At 56.1% G+C, this 10908-nt stretch overlaps 3 non-coding genes across 3 annotated transcripts; all 3 read right to left on the bottom strand.

Annotated features, from left to right (window-relative positions):
* Positions 1–6774: 6774 nt before the first annotated feature.
* Positions 6775–6846, bottom strand: TRNAQ-UUG (transfer RNA glutamine (anticodon UUG)). Its single transcript has one exon. It is a non-coding gene; the product is annotated as a tRNA-Gln (tRNA).
* A 2311-nt stretch (positions 6847–9157) lies between these two features.
* TRNAF-GAA (transfer RNA phenylalanine (anticodon GAA)) lies at positions 9158–9230 on the bottom strand. The gene has a single exon. It is a non-coding gene; the product is annotated as a tRNA-Phe (tRNA).
* A 921-nt stretch (positions 9231–10151) lies between these two features.
* On the bottom strand, positions 10152–10233 carry TRNAS-UGA (transfer RNA serine (anticodon UGA)). The gene has a single exon. It is a non-coding gene; the product is annotated as a tRNA-Ser (tRNA).
* Between the last annotated feature and the right edge of the window lie 675 nt (positions 10234–10908).

Below are 10908 nucleotides of genomic sequence, written 5' to 3'. Positions count from 1 at the left end.
CATCACCACCAGATAAAGAAACAGATCTTAAGGGAGCATCCGGTCTGGCAAGAAATCTCTTCTCAATGGTTGTGGTTGTGAAACCGTCATTTCTGTAGAGTTTATCTTTATGGCCCCCGCTTTTCTGTTGTCAGTCTGTCTGGTCCTCTAATTCTTTCTGTCTGCTGCAGAATTAATTTTACTGGGTGTAAGTTAATTAGGGGAGTGGGATGTAATTGGTTAGAGAATTCTGTTACAATAGGTTAGAATTGGTTAATTACATTTCAGTAAAATGATTGGTTAAGGTCTCGCTGAGAATATTACCATATAAACTGGGGTCAAACAGGCAGTGGGCGGGGAAATTGGAATCATGCTTGCTAACGGGGGGATGGGAATAGGGAACGGGGAACAGGGACACAGGCAAGGCTCTGGACTGTCAGAGCTGGGAAGGGGGACGTGAGGTAAACACTCTGCAGTGTCAGAGCTCATAGACTCATAGACTTTAAGGTCAGAAGGGACCATTATGATCGTCGAGTCCGACCTCCTGCACAACGCAGGCCACAGACTCTCACCCACCCACTCCTGTAACAAACCCCTGACCTATGTCTGAGCTATTGAAGTCCTCAACTCATTGTTTAAAGACTTCAAGGTGCAGAGAATCCTCCAGCAAGTGACCCGTGCCCGACGCTGCAGAGACAGGTGAAAACCCCCCAGGGTCTCTGCCAATCTGCCCTGGAGGAAAATTCCTTCCTGACCCCAAATATGGTGATCAGCTAAACCCTGAGCATGTGGGCAAGACTCACCAGCCGGACACCCAGGAAAGAATTGTCTGTAGGGATGTGGGGTAAACGCTCTGTGGTGCCAGAGCTGGGAAGGGAACACTGGGGAACGGACTCTGTCCGTGTATAGAGATCAGCCTGACTGGTGTGAAGGGCTTTGGAATCTGCTTGCTTGGAAACTAACCCCAGTAAACATCCTTCTGTCTGCGCTTCGGACTTCTGGTCTTTTGCTGCTTGCTGTCTGTGTGACAAGAGCCAGGGAAGCGGGCAGGGGAAGGGAAAGCCCTCTAACAATGGCTCCTTGCTCCTCTCCCTCCAGGCTCAGGGGTCAAGGATGGGCAGGACTCCAGGCTCTGCTTGAGGGATCCTGGCACAGGGGCTGGTGGGGGAGAAAGGATTGTAGATTCTGACCCGCACTCTGGAGAAGAGGTAATAAGTGAAGGAGTATTTTTGATTCTTACGTTGCTTCAATGTCCCCAGGGCTAGAATTCTACATTCCATAGGGCCAATTGAGGGGGTGAAGCCATTTGGCTAATGAAAACCAGTGATCCAGGGGAGGTTTGCACTCACAACCTCAGCACTGCCCTATAAGTACTGTGTGCTAATCAATTGTGCCACTGGAGCACCTGTTAATTCCTAGTCTCTCAGTCCCCTAGGTTGATAAAGGCAAGGAGTGACCCCAAAACATTCTCAGTGGGGTTAGGAGCTGGTATCAACAAGTGTTGTACTTGGTGGGGTGGATTCTTCTTAAGGCTTCCAGGCACCATTTGACCCTTTTGTTCGTCCCTGTGTAATAACAGAGCTGACTGAGACTCACTGTAGAGTCTTGCTGCAGACCAACAGATCTGAAATCACTGATCAGCAGGTCTGAGCATTCGTCCTGCTTTGGGACAGTGTCTCTCATCCAACAAACTGCCCAGTCTGCGCTAACAGTGAGGCTCCCTCACTAACAGCTGAAATCAGGGAGAGCTGTGTGAAGTGCTGGGACCCAGGGGTGCCTGAACAGGGGCGAACAACACCCCAGGACTTTTAAAAATGGGAGGGCTCTGCCTTGCCACTTTGTAATGACCGTAAGAGTGAGTGAGGGTGGGGAGGGGGCCGAGAGCAGTGAGCGGGAGGAGGGGTCTTGGGGGAAGAGGCAGGGTAGGAGTGGAGGCTAGCAGGGGGGGTGTGGGGAGAGGGCTGCCCGCAGCAAGTAATGGGAGTGGGGGCATGCAGGGGAACTGCTCCCTGTCCCAGCTCACCTCTGCTCCGTCTTTTCCCCTGAGCACGCTGCCCCCGCTCTAATTCTCCTCCCCTCCCAGGCTTGCCGCACTAAACAGCTGATTAGCACCGCAAGTCTGGGAGGCGGGAGAAGTGGAGCGGCACCAGCGTGCTCAGAGGAGAAGGCAGAGGGGAGGTGAGCTGGGTTGGGGAGCTGCTGCAGGGGGGGCTGCCTGGCTCTTTGCCATGGCCCCTGCCCCTGCTCCGCCCCAGCCCTGCCCCCCCGCCCCTCCGCCCCTGCACTCACTGCATGGTCCACTCCTCTGGCTCCCAGCCATGCTGCCGGCGAGTGCTGTGGGGCAGTTCCCCTCTCTCCCCAAACTTGGGAGCCAGGGGAGCAGAGCAGGCTGAGGCCCCAGGCCTGTGTGTGGAGAAGCAGAGGGGGGCTGGTCCCAGGCCTCTGTGGGGGACAGGGGGCTGGCTACTTCCTGCAGGAAGTGGAGTGACCCGGCCCCAGCCTGCTATTGCACAATCCCCAGCCATGCCGCACAGCATGCCCCAAGAGGGAGTGGGGGGCCAAGCAGATGATCCAGCACGAGGGGGTCATTCTCACTGGTAGCTGTCTCGTGGCAGTGAGTTCAACAGGCCTTGGCACATGCTGTGTGGGGCAGGAGGTCCTTGTATTTGGAGCAGTGGGAGTGAACTGCGTGCAGTTGTGTCTCTGAGCACAACTGTGAATGTCATGGTGTGTGTGGGGGGTTATTGTGAGTGTGGCTGGGGGTGTAAATGTTTCTCTCTCTGGGGGTTGGACTAACATGTCCCTCTGGGTGTGTTGTATGTGAGTATTCTTGGGATTGTATGAGTCCCTTTGTGTGTGTGTGTGTCACTTGCTGCAGAATACAAAATCCTGCAAAGCCATTTCCTACTGGTTAGCCTAGCAACACACTGATACAGTGTCACAGATGCACACACAGACAGAGCAGGGCTCAGCAGAAGGCAGCAGGGACACACACGTCTCCCCTGGGCCAGCTTGGACAATTGTCCATCACTACTCGGCACAGTGCTGGTGCCCCCACACGAGGGTGGCCAGTGACCGGGGAGAGAAGGCAGATGTGCTGGATCTTTAAAAGCAGCAAAGAGTCCTGTGGCACCTTATAGACCAACAGACGTATTGGAGCATGAGCTTTCGTGCGTGAATTCCCACTTCGTCGGCTAGATTCAGAAGGAAGCACTTTGGGAAAATCAGTCAAGGCTCTTAGCAGAGCTGGGACACAGACCCAGTGACCCCTACACCACCCTGGGAGGGCAGTGGGGTTTAGTGGTCAGAGCAGGGAGGGGCTGGACACCAGGACCACTGGGTTCTATCCTTGTCTCTGGAAGTGGAAGGGGTCTAGAGCAGGGGGACTGGGATCCAGGACTCCTGGGTTCCATAGGGGAGACTGTTTTTCCCTGTGCTTCCCTCCCTAGAGATCCCAGCCCAGCCCCCTAGTGGAGACTGAGCAGGAGTCGGGGGAGTTGTTCTCCCACTCTGGAGTTATGATTCAAACTCCTCCCCCAGGGACTGTGACATCACAGAATCTGCCCCCCCCCAACATAGAGAAAACTAGTGGGGTTAGGAGGGTTCTAGCTGCAGACACCCCTTGTCATTGCAAAAAGCCCCCAAACCTACTTGCACCCACAAAACACCCTCTCAGGGTATACACCCCCTGCTAGGACAGGACCTCTTGCTCCCACCCCTTTTCTTATCACCACAAGCTGCTCCCAGCCAGGCACCACACCCCATTCACACACCTTTTGTCACTACGTAGCTCAGTGGCAATCACTGCCCCAAAGTGACTCCGGTGCAGGCACTCCCCACACGAACTCCCCACACCGGATTCTGTCCACACACAGAGAATTCTCTCTGCCCGGCTCCTTCGGTTCATCTCGCTGCCCCCCGTACTGCCGCCAGACACTGCTCATCTGCATAACCCCGCCCACGGACACGTGACACCTTCTGTCCTGCTGGTTTCAAGTGAGTGAGTTGCCCTTGGGGAGTGAGCAGGTCACAGCACGTCACAGCCCCAGCGCACGTCACAGCCCCAGCCAGGCCGGCTCCAGGCACCAGCTCAGCAAGCAGGTGCTTGGGGCAGCCAAGGGGAAGGGGCGGCACGTCGGGCTCTTTGGCAGCAATTCGGCAGCAGGTCGCTCGGTCCCTCTCGGAGGGAAGGAGCTGCCACCAAATTGCCACCAAAGAAAAAGGCAGCGCAATGGAGCAGCCGCCGATTGCGATTGTGGGTTGTTTTTTTTTCCCTGCCGCTTGGGGTGGCAAAAACCCAGCCCTGCGCCAGCACGTCACAGCCCCAGCACACATCATAGCACGTCACAGCCTGGGGCAGGGAGATATTGGGGGAGGGCATGAGGGGAGAATGGGGGACGGAGAGACTCAGCCTTATAGACCCATAGGGGCAGGGAGATATTGGGGGAGGGGATGAAGGGAGGGAGAGACCCAGCCCCATAGACCCATAGGGGCTGGAGATATTGGGGTCAGGAGGAGAGGAGAGGAGGTTGGCAGAGACCCAGCCTGGAGTGCAGGGAAAATGAGGTGGGGTGGAGGGAGGTGGGGAACAGAAGAGACGTGTGGAGTGGTGAAATGTTGGTCCAGGGAAACTCAGTCTCTCCCAGGACATGCTGTGCAGGGGGGAGCACAGGGGCAGAGAGAGAGACCCAGCCCCACAGAGCCCAGGAGGGATATTGGGGGCAGGGGAGGGATGGAGGGATGAGAGACCCAGGGCCATACAACTCCCCTGGCTCCCAAGTTTGGGGGGAGGGGGGAGCCACCCCACAGCACTTGCTGGCGGCATGGCTGGGAACAAGGGGAGTGGACCAGGCTGAGGCTGGGTCACTCTACTTACCATGCAGTGAGTGCAGGGGCAGGAGGGCGGGACTGGGGTGGAGCAGGGGCAGGGGCCATGGGGAAGAGCCAGGCAGCCCCTCCTGCAGCATCTCCCAGCCCCAGCTCCCCACTGCTCTGCCTTCTCCCCTGAGCACGCCGGCACTGCTCCACTTCTCCTGCCTCTAAGGCTTGCGGTGCCAATCAGCTGTTTAGTGCGACAAGCATAGGAGGGGAGGAGAATTAGAGTGGGGGCGGCGTGCTCAGGGGAGAAAACAGAGCAGAGGTGAGCTGGGACAGGAAGAGGTTCCTCTGCACGCCCCCGCCCTTGTTACTTGCTACGGGAAGCCCTCTCCCCGCACGCCCCCAAGCCCCCTCCCCAGCTTACCTCCTCTCCACTGCCTCATCTGAGTGTGGCTTTTGGTTCCCCCAACAACTTGGCACCCTAGGCAGCTGACTAGTTCGCCTAGTGGTTGCACCGGTCCTGGACACTGCCTATCAGCAGGATTCCTCCTCCTCCTCCTCAGTAAGATTAAATCTCCGCAGCTAGACAGCTGGTGCATCTGCTGCACCACGGTCCCCCATGCCTGAGCCTCCCTGCCAAAGCCCTGCACCCGGCTCCAGAGAATTAAGTCTCACATCTCACTGGGAACTCGACTTCTTGTGCTCAGAGAGTCTCGGCCCCCCTCAGTAGCTGACCTGAGAAACACAGCGTCTGCAAAAGCAGCAAAGAGTCATGTGGCACTTTATAGACTAACAGACATATTGGAGCATGAGCTTTCGTGGGTGAATCCCCACTTCGTTGGATGCATCAGTGTTTGCCTTTTCCAAAGAAGTGCCTGGAGTGCCTTTTTTTTATGCGACCCCGTGGCCTAATGGATAAGGCATCTGATTTCGGATCAGGGGATTGAGAGTTTGAGTCCCTTCGTGGTTGTGCTTGTGCAGCTTTACCTTTGGGCTAAAAGTCCTGCTCCCTTCAGGGCTGAAACCTCTTCTTGGATGCTCAGGCCAATGCTCTGGCTTCAGCTAGAGCCCTGGGAAGGAGTTGGGGGGAATGGGCATCACAAAGGCTGGGGCAGGAGCCCCAGGTGCTTCCAGTGTAGCCTTTGCCCTTCCTGACTTGCCAAAGAAAATGGGCGGCTGCCCAGGCTAGTGTGTAGAGCAGTTTCCCTCTTCCAAATGTGCGCCAGTCTCTGTGTTTGAGGTGGTTTACTACATGGAGCCTGGGTGTTTCTCTGCTTCTTGCCAGCTGGAGAAAAGCCTCTTGGGGTAAAATCTCCTGCCCCATGGCAAAAGTGAGCACCTTGAGTGGGAATGGTAAGAGGCCCCACCAGGGGGGCTGGCCCTGCTTTCCTACCCTCTTCGATAATGGCCACAGAGCATCAGCAGCTGCCTCGCATGCTGGTCTGTGGGTGGCCTTCAGTGGGTGTTTGGCATGGCAGGGAGCAGGCTGGCTGAGTGTTTTTGTGCCTGTCTGAAGGCCACACATAGGCATGGTCCTGCCCTCCTCTTGCTCTGTCCTCGGTTGTTGTGTGGCTTTTAAGCCTTCCCTTGGAGCTGTCAGCGCCAGCCGCCTCTGCTCTAGGTGCCCAGAGGAGGAGAGGTGTGCTGGGCTCCAGCCTGGGAAGCCTGGCCCTGGCACTCCTTCCTTTAAATGCCATGTGGGCAAGAGGAAGAGCTGCAGCTACAGGGACCAAAGTTGTGGACATCAGATGAAGCAGCAAGAAACCAAACCATCAGGTCAACCCGCAGGAATCTCTAGCCAGACTGTTAAGTTCTAGGACCCCACCCAATAGCGGCCAGCTGGACCAAAGACCTATCTCCAGTGGGCATCAGTGACCCATGAGGAGGAGAAAAAAACCTTGCTGAAGTTTACCCAGGTAGAAAGTAACTATACACATTGAGCTCCAAGACTTTGCAGCAAACTACAATATCTGCAGGAGGTCCCACTGAGATTTGAACTCAGATTCCAGGATTCAAAGTCCTGAGTGCTGCCCATTACACCATGGAACCTGCTCCCATTTTGTTTTCTAGACCCCTGTGTCTCTCGGCTGACTGGTTTGCACTCTGCACTTATTGCTTCCCACCAGCGGCTTCCTCTCGCAGGACTCTCTCTCCTTCTCCAGCGACTGTTGTCCTGCACTATGGGATCCGCGGGTCCTGCCCTGAGTCCCCACATCCCCCTGCTTGGTCTCCATTCCCTGCAGGCTGCAAAAATGTCAGGGGAGGACGCCCCTCCCTTCACTCGGTGCTCCCGCTCATATCGGCCAGCTGCAGCCTCATCTCATGGAACTCGGGCAGCTGTCACTTGATCCGGTTGTACAGTCACAGGATCACTGGCTCCCTAGCCTGGATGCTCTTGTGGAAATCCCACAGGCAACACTGCAGGACTTGGCACCATTGGTTTCTTTGATATTGCGGTGTTTGCCTGACCGCTGGAACAAAGCCGCCAACTCCTCCCTCACTGACTTCCGTCAATCCCTCTGGTTGCCATAGAGGCCTCTGATGCTTTCCTGTTCTGCCAACACCACCAGGCCTCACCCCCCTGCTCCTTTATCTTGCAAGCTCTGGATGTTCAGCTTCCAATGTCCTCTGCCCTGGGTCAGGGACAGGGACAGGGACAGCTCCAGGCACCAGTGCAGCATGTGCATGCCTGGGACCGCAAGCTGCAGGGAACGGCCTGCCGGTCACTGTGAGAGTGGCAGTCAGGCTGCCTTCAGGAGGTTCTCTGGTAATGTGGATGTTGCCTCTCTCCTGATTCCTGAGGAAAGGAACCTTTCCAGGAAATGGCCATGGATTCTGGGAATCTGCATGTGGCTGGTGGAGAAGCACCAGGAATCATTTGGCTCCTGGCACACAAGGCAATTTAAAACTGGGTGCCCAGACAGGGGCTTGAACCCTGGATCCTCAGATTAAGAGCTTGATGGGCTACCAACTGAGCTAGTTGAGATCATCTTTCCCGTTCACCACAAGAGCGAGCAGATAGGCAAAAGAGAGGCAAAAAATGTCCCCAGAACCCCTCCTCTTTTTCTGCACAGCCGCTGACTGTCAGCAGGATTACTCCTCCTCCTCCCTTCTGTGCCTCAGTGTGACTAAATCTCCACACCTAGACAGCCGGTCCATCTGCTGCACCCCAATCCCCCATGCCTGAGCCTCCCTTCCAAAGCCCTGCACCTGGCTCCATAGAATTAAGTCTCACGTGTTGCTGGGAACTCGACTTCTTGTGCCCAGAGAGTCTCAGCCCCCCTCAGTAGATGACCTGAGAAACACAGTGTCTGCCTTTTCCAAAGAAGTGCTTGGAGGGTCTTTTCTTATGTTACCATGTGGCCTAACGGATAAGGCGTCTGAGTATGGATCAGAAGATCGAGGGTTTGAGTCTCTAGGTGGTTGTGTTTCTGCAGTTTTACTATTGTGCTGAACGTCCTGCTCCCTTCAGGGCTGGAACCTCTTCTTGGCTGCTCAGGCCAATGCTCTGGCTTCAGCTAGAGCCTGGGAAGGAGTTGGGGGTTGGGTGTCACAAAGGCTGCGGCAGGAGCCCCAGGTGCTTCCAGTCTAGCCTTTGCCCTTCCTGACTTACCAAAGAAAGTGGGCAGCAGCCTGGGCTAGCGTGTGCACCTGCCCCTGTGCTGGAGGGTACTTGCTACATAGCTTCTTGGGAGCCTGGGTGTTTCTCTGCTTCTTGCCAGCTTGGGAAAAGCCTCTTGGGGTAAAATCTCCTGGCCCACAGCAAAAGTGAATACCTTGAGTGGGACCAGTCAGAGGCCCCACCATGGGGGCTGGCCCTGGGCCCTGCTTTCCTACTATCTTCTGATGTTGGCTACAGAGCATCAGCAGCCGCTCTGCATGCTGGTGACCTTCAGTGGGTGTTTGGCATGGCAGGGAGCAGCCTGGCTGGGTGTTTTTGTGCCTGTCTGAAGGCCACACCTAGATATGGTCCTGCCCTCAGTTGCTCTGTGGCTTTTAAGCCTTCCCTTGGAGCTGTCAGCACCAGCTGCCCAGAGGAGGAGAGGTGTGTGGGGTCACTTTTACAGATGCCCCTTCCTTGGTACTGCTCTTGCTCAGCTGCACAGAAGAGTTTTCATCCCCAACCCCTGCTTAGCAGCCCTCTGGCACCATTCCTGAGGCTGCCCTGCCTCACTTTCTTCCCACCATGTTGGGAAAGACAGCTCTCATCATTAAAGGTCAGATGGGCCAACTAGGGGCAAGTAAGCCCCTTCTGTGTTTTCCTACTGCAGATCCCAAGGTCAGGAACTCACCTTGGGTGGAGGCACTGCTGTGCTCCCAGAGGGCAAGCCATCTCTGCACAAAGCATAATGACAGGGACTGCCAAAGCCCAGGATTGAACCAGGGACCGTTAGATCTTCAGTCTAACGCTCTCCCAACTGAGCTACTTTAGCAGTTGCATGACAGTTTTTTGGCCTGTTGCTTCTCTATCTGGGATGTTTTTGTCAGCAGTCGCACACAAAAAGGACAGGAAAAGAATGGCTGCTTCACACCCCCACTGGAGGAAGCCGGCGCCCTTAGCTGTGGTGAGTAAGAAGTGTCTGTTGGCTGACAGGGCCTGTCCCCCAGGAGCTGGAACAGTAGCTGCCACCTCACCCTTGGCTCCAGGCTGTGAGAAATGCTCATTGTCTGGCTGCATGGGCGGATGTTGCTCCGTGCTCTGGAGAGCGTCTGTATAGGTCTTGCAACCCCCCGTCTTCAATGAGACAGTCTGGTAAGGTCTCAAGTGTCCCGTCCGGCCTGGCAGCTGAGAGTCTGTGCAGACATCAACCCCCCTGCCAGCCCCAGAGCCAGCAGCAGCGCCAGGCCCCCCCAGCACCATAGGTGCACTCAATGCACTTGCTGTGGGGAAATGGCTCCTTAGTGTCCAGCTGCTAGAGTGAGAGTCAGGAGAGAGCAGTGTCTGGCTCACCTTGGGGGAGAGAAGAGACCTGATGAGTGTGGATCTCCCTCAGCCTCCCCCGCAATGCTGGTCAGTTGTATTGTCACTGTGATAGTCAGTGCTTCCCTTCAGGGCTGGCCCTAGAGGGGTCCGGGGCAAATCCCATGGAGTCACTGACTTGGCTCCTTTCACACACTAGAGAGAGGAGCAGAACCAGGGTTATGGCTGATCTATGGGGCACTAGGTGAGTGGCAGAGGCTGCAGGCACTGAGAGTTTGCCTGACACCTCAGGGACACGGGGTGGTGGTGTCCCAGGCATCTCTATGAAAGGAGCAGAAGAGGATTTACTTGGGGTGGGGAGAGACTTGAGAGTGTCTCAGGGGGTTGTACACAGGGAATTGCTCGGATAAGATACTGGCTAAAACACAGACCTCGCTGCGAGCAGGATTTGAACCTGCGCAGAGAAACCCTATTGGATTTCAACTCCAGCACCTTAACCACTCAGCTATCACAGCTGAAGTGTAAAGGTGCCCCAATGCTAGAGAAACTGGTAAAGAATCACAATGACCAGGTGTGAAGTCATCTGAACTACAGAATTCCCACCGCAAACCTGGCTCCCAAAGCACAGGGGGGATTTGGGTTTGTTCTCTTTGCTTAGCCATGTGCAGTCGCACAGAGAGCGCATTTAAAAGTCTCCCCTCCCACAGAGCGGGAATAGGAAATTATTCTCAACTTGAAGCCTGATGCGCGGGAACTCTGCCCAGTCCATTGGCAGAGGTGGGGAGGGAACCCAGTGGCCCACCCAGCTCGAACAGCCACTGTCCAGTCCCATTGCAGAGCCAGAGAGGGAAGGCAGCTCCCAGCCCCCGTAGGAATGAACGGTCCCCACTCCCCTGGAAGAGCTGGGGAGGGAATGCAGAGCCCCGTCGCTGCAGGAACGGATGCTCCTCAGTCCCATCACAGAGCCGGGGAGAGAACCCAGCGCCCTGCCCCCGCTGGAATGGATGCTCCCCAATCCCCTCACAGAGTTGGGGAGGGAAGACAGCGCTCCCCCCCCACTGGAACCGCCGCTCCGCAGTTCCCTTGCAGAGCTGGGGAGCGAACCCAGTGCTCCGCCCCCGCAGGAACAGCTGCTCCCCTGTCCCCTGGCAAAGCTGAGGAGGGAAGGCTGAGCCCCGTCTCTGTAGGAA

Source organism: Gopherus flavomarginatus, chromosome 22 (genome assembly GCF_025201925.1).
Source record: "Gopherus flavomarginatus isolate rGopFla2 chromosome 22, rGopFla2.mat.asm, whole genome shotgun sequence".
NCBI classification, from domain to species: Eukaryota; Metazoa; Chordata; order Testudines; family Testudinidae; genus Gopherus; species Gopherus flavomarginatus.
Note: the sequence above shows the minus strand (reverse complement) of the source record. Positions and strands in the feature narration are given on the sequence as shown.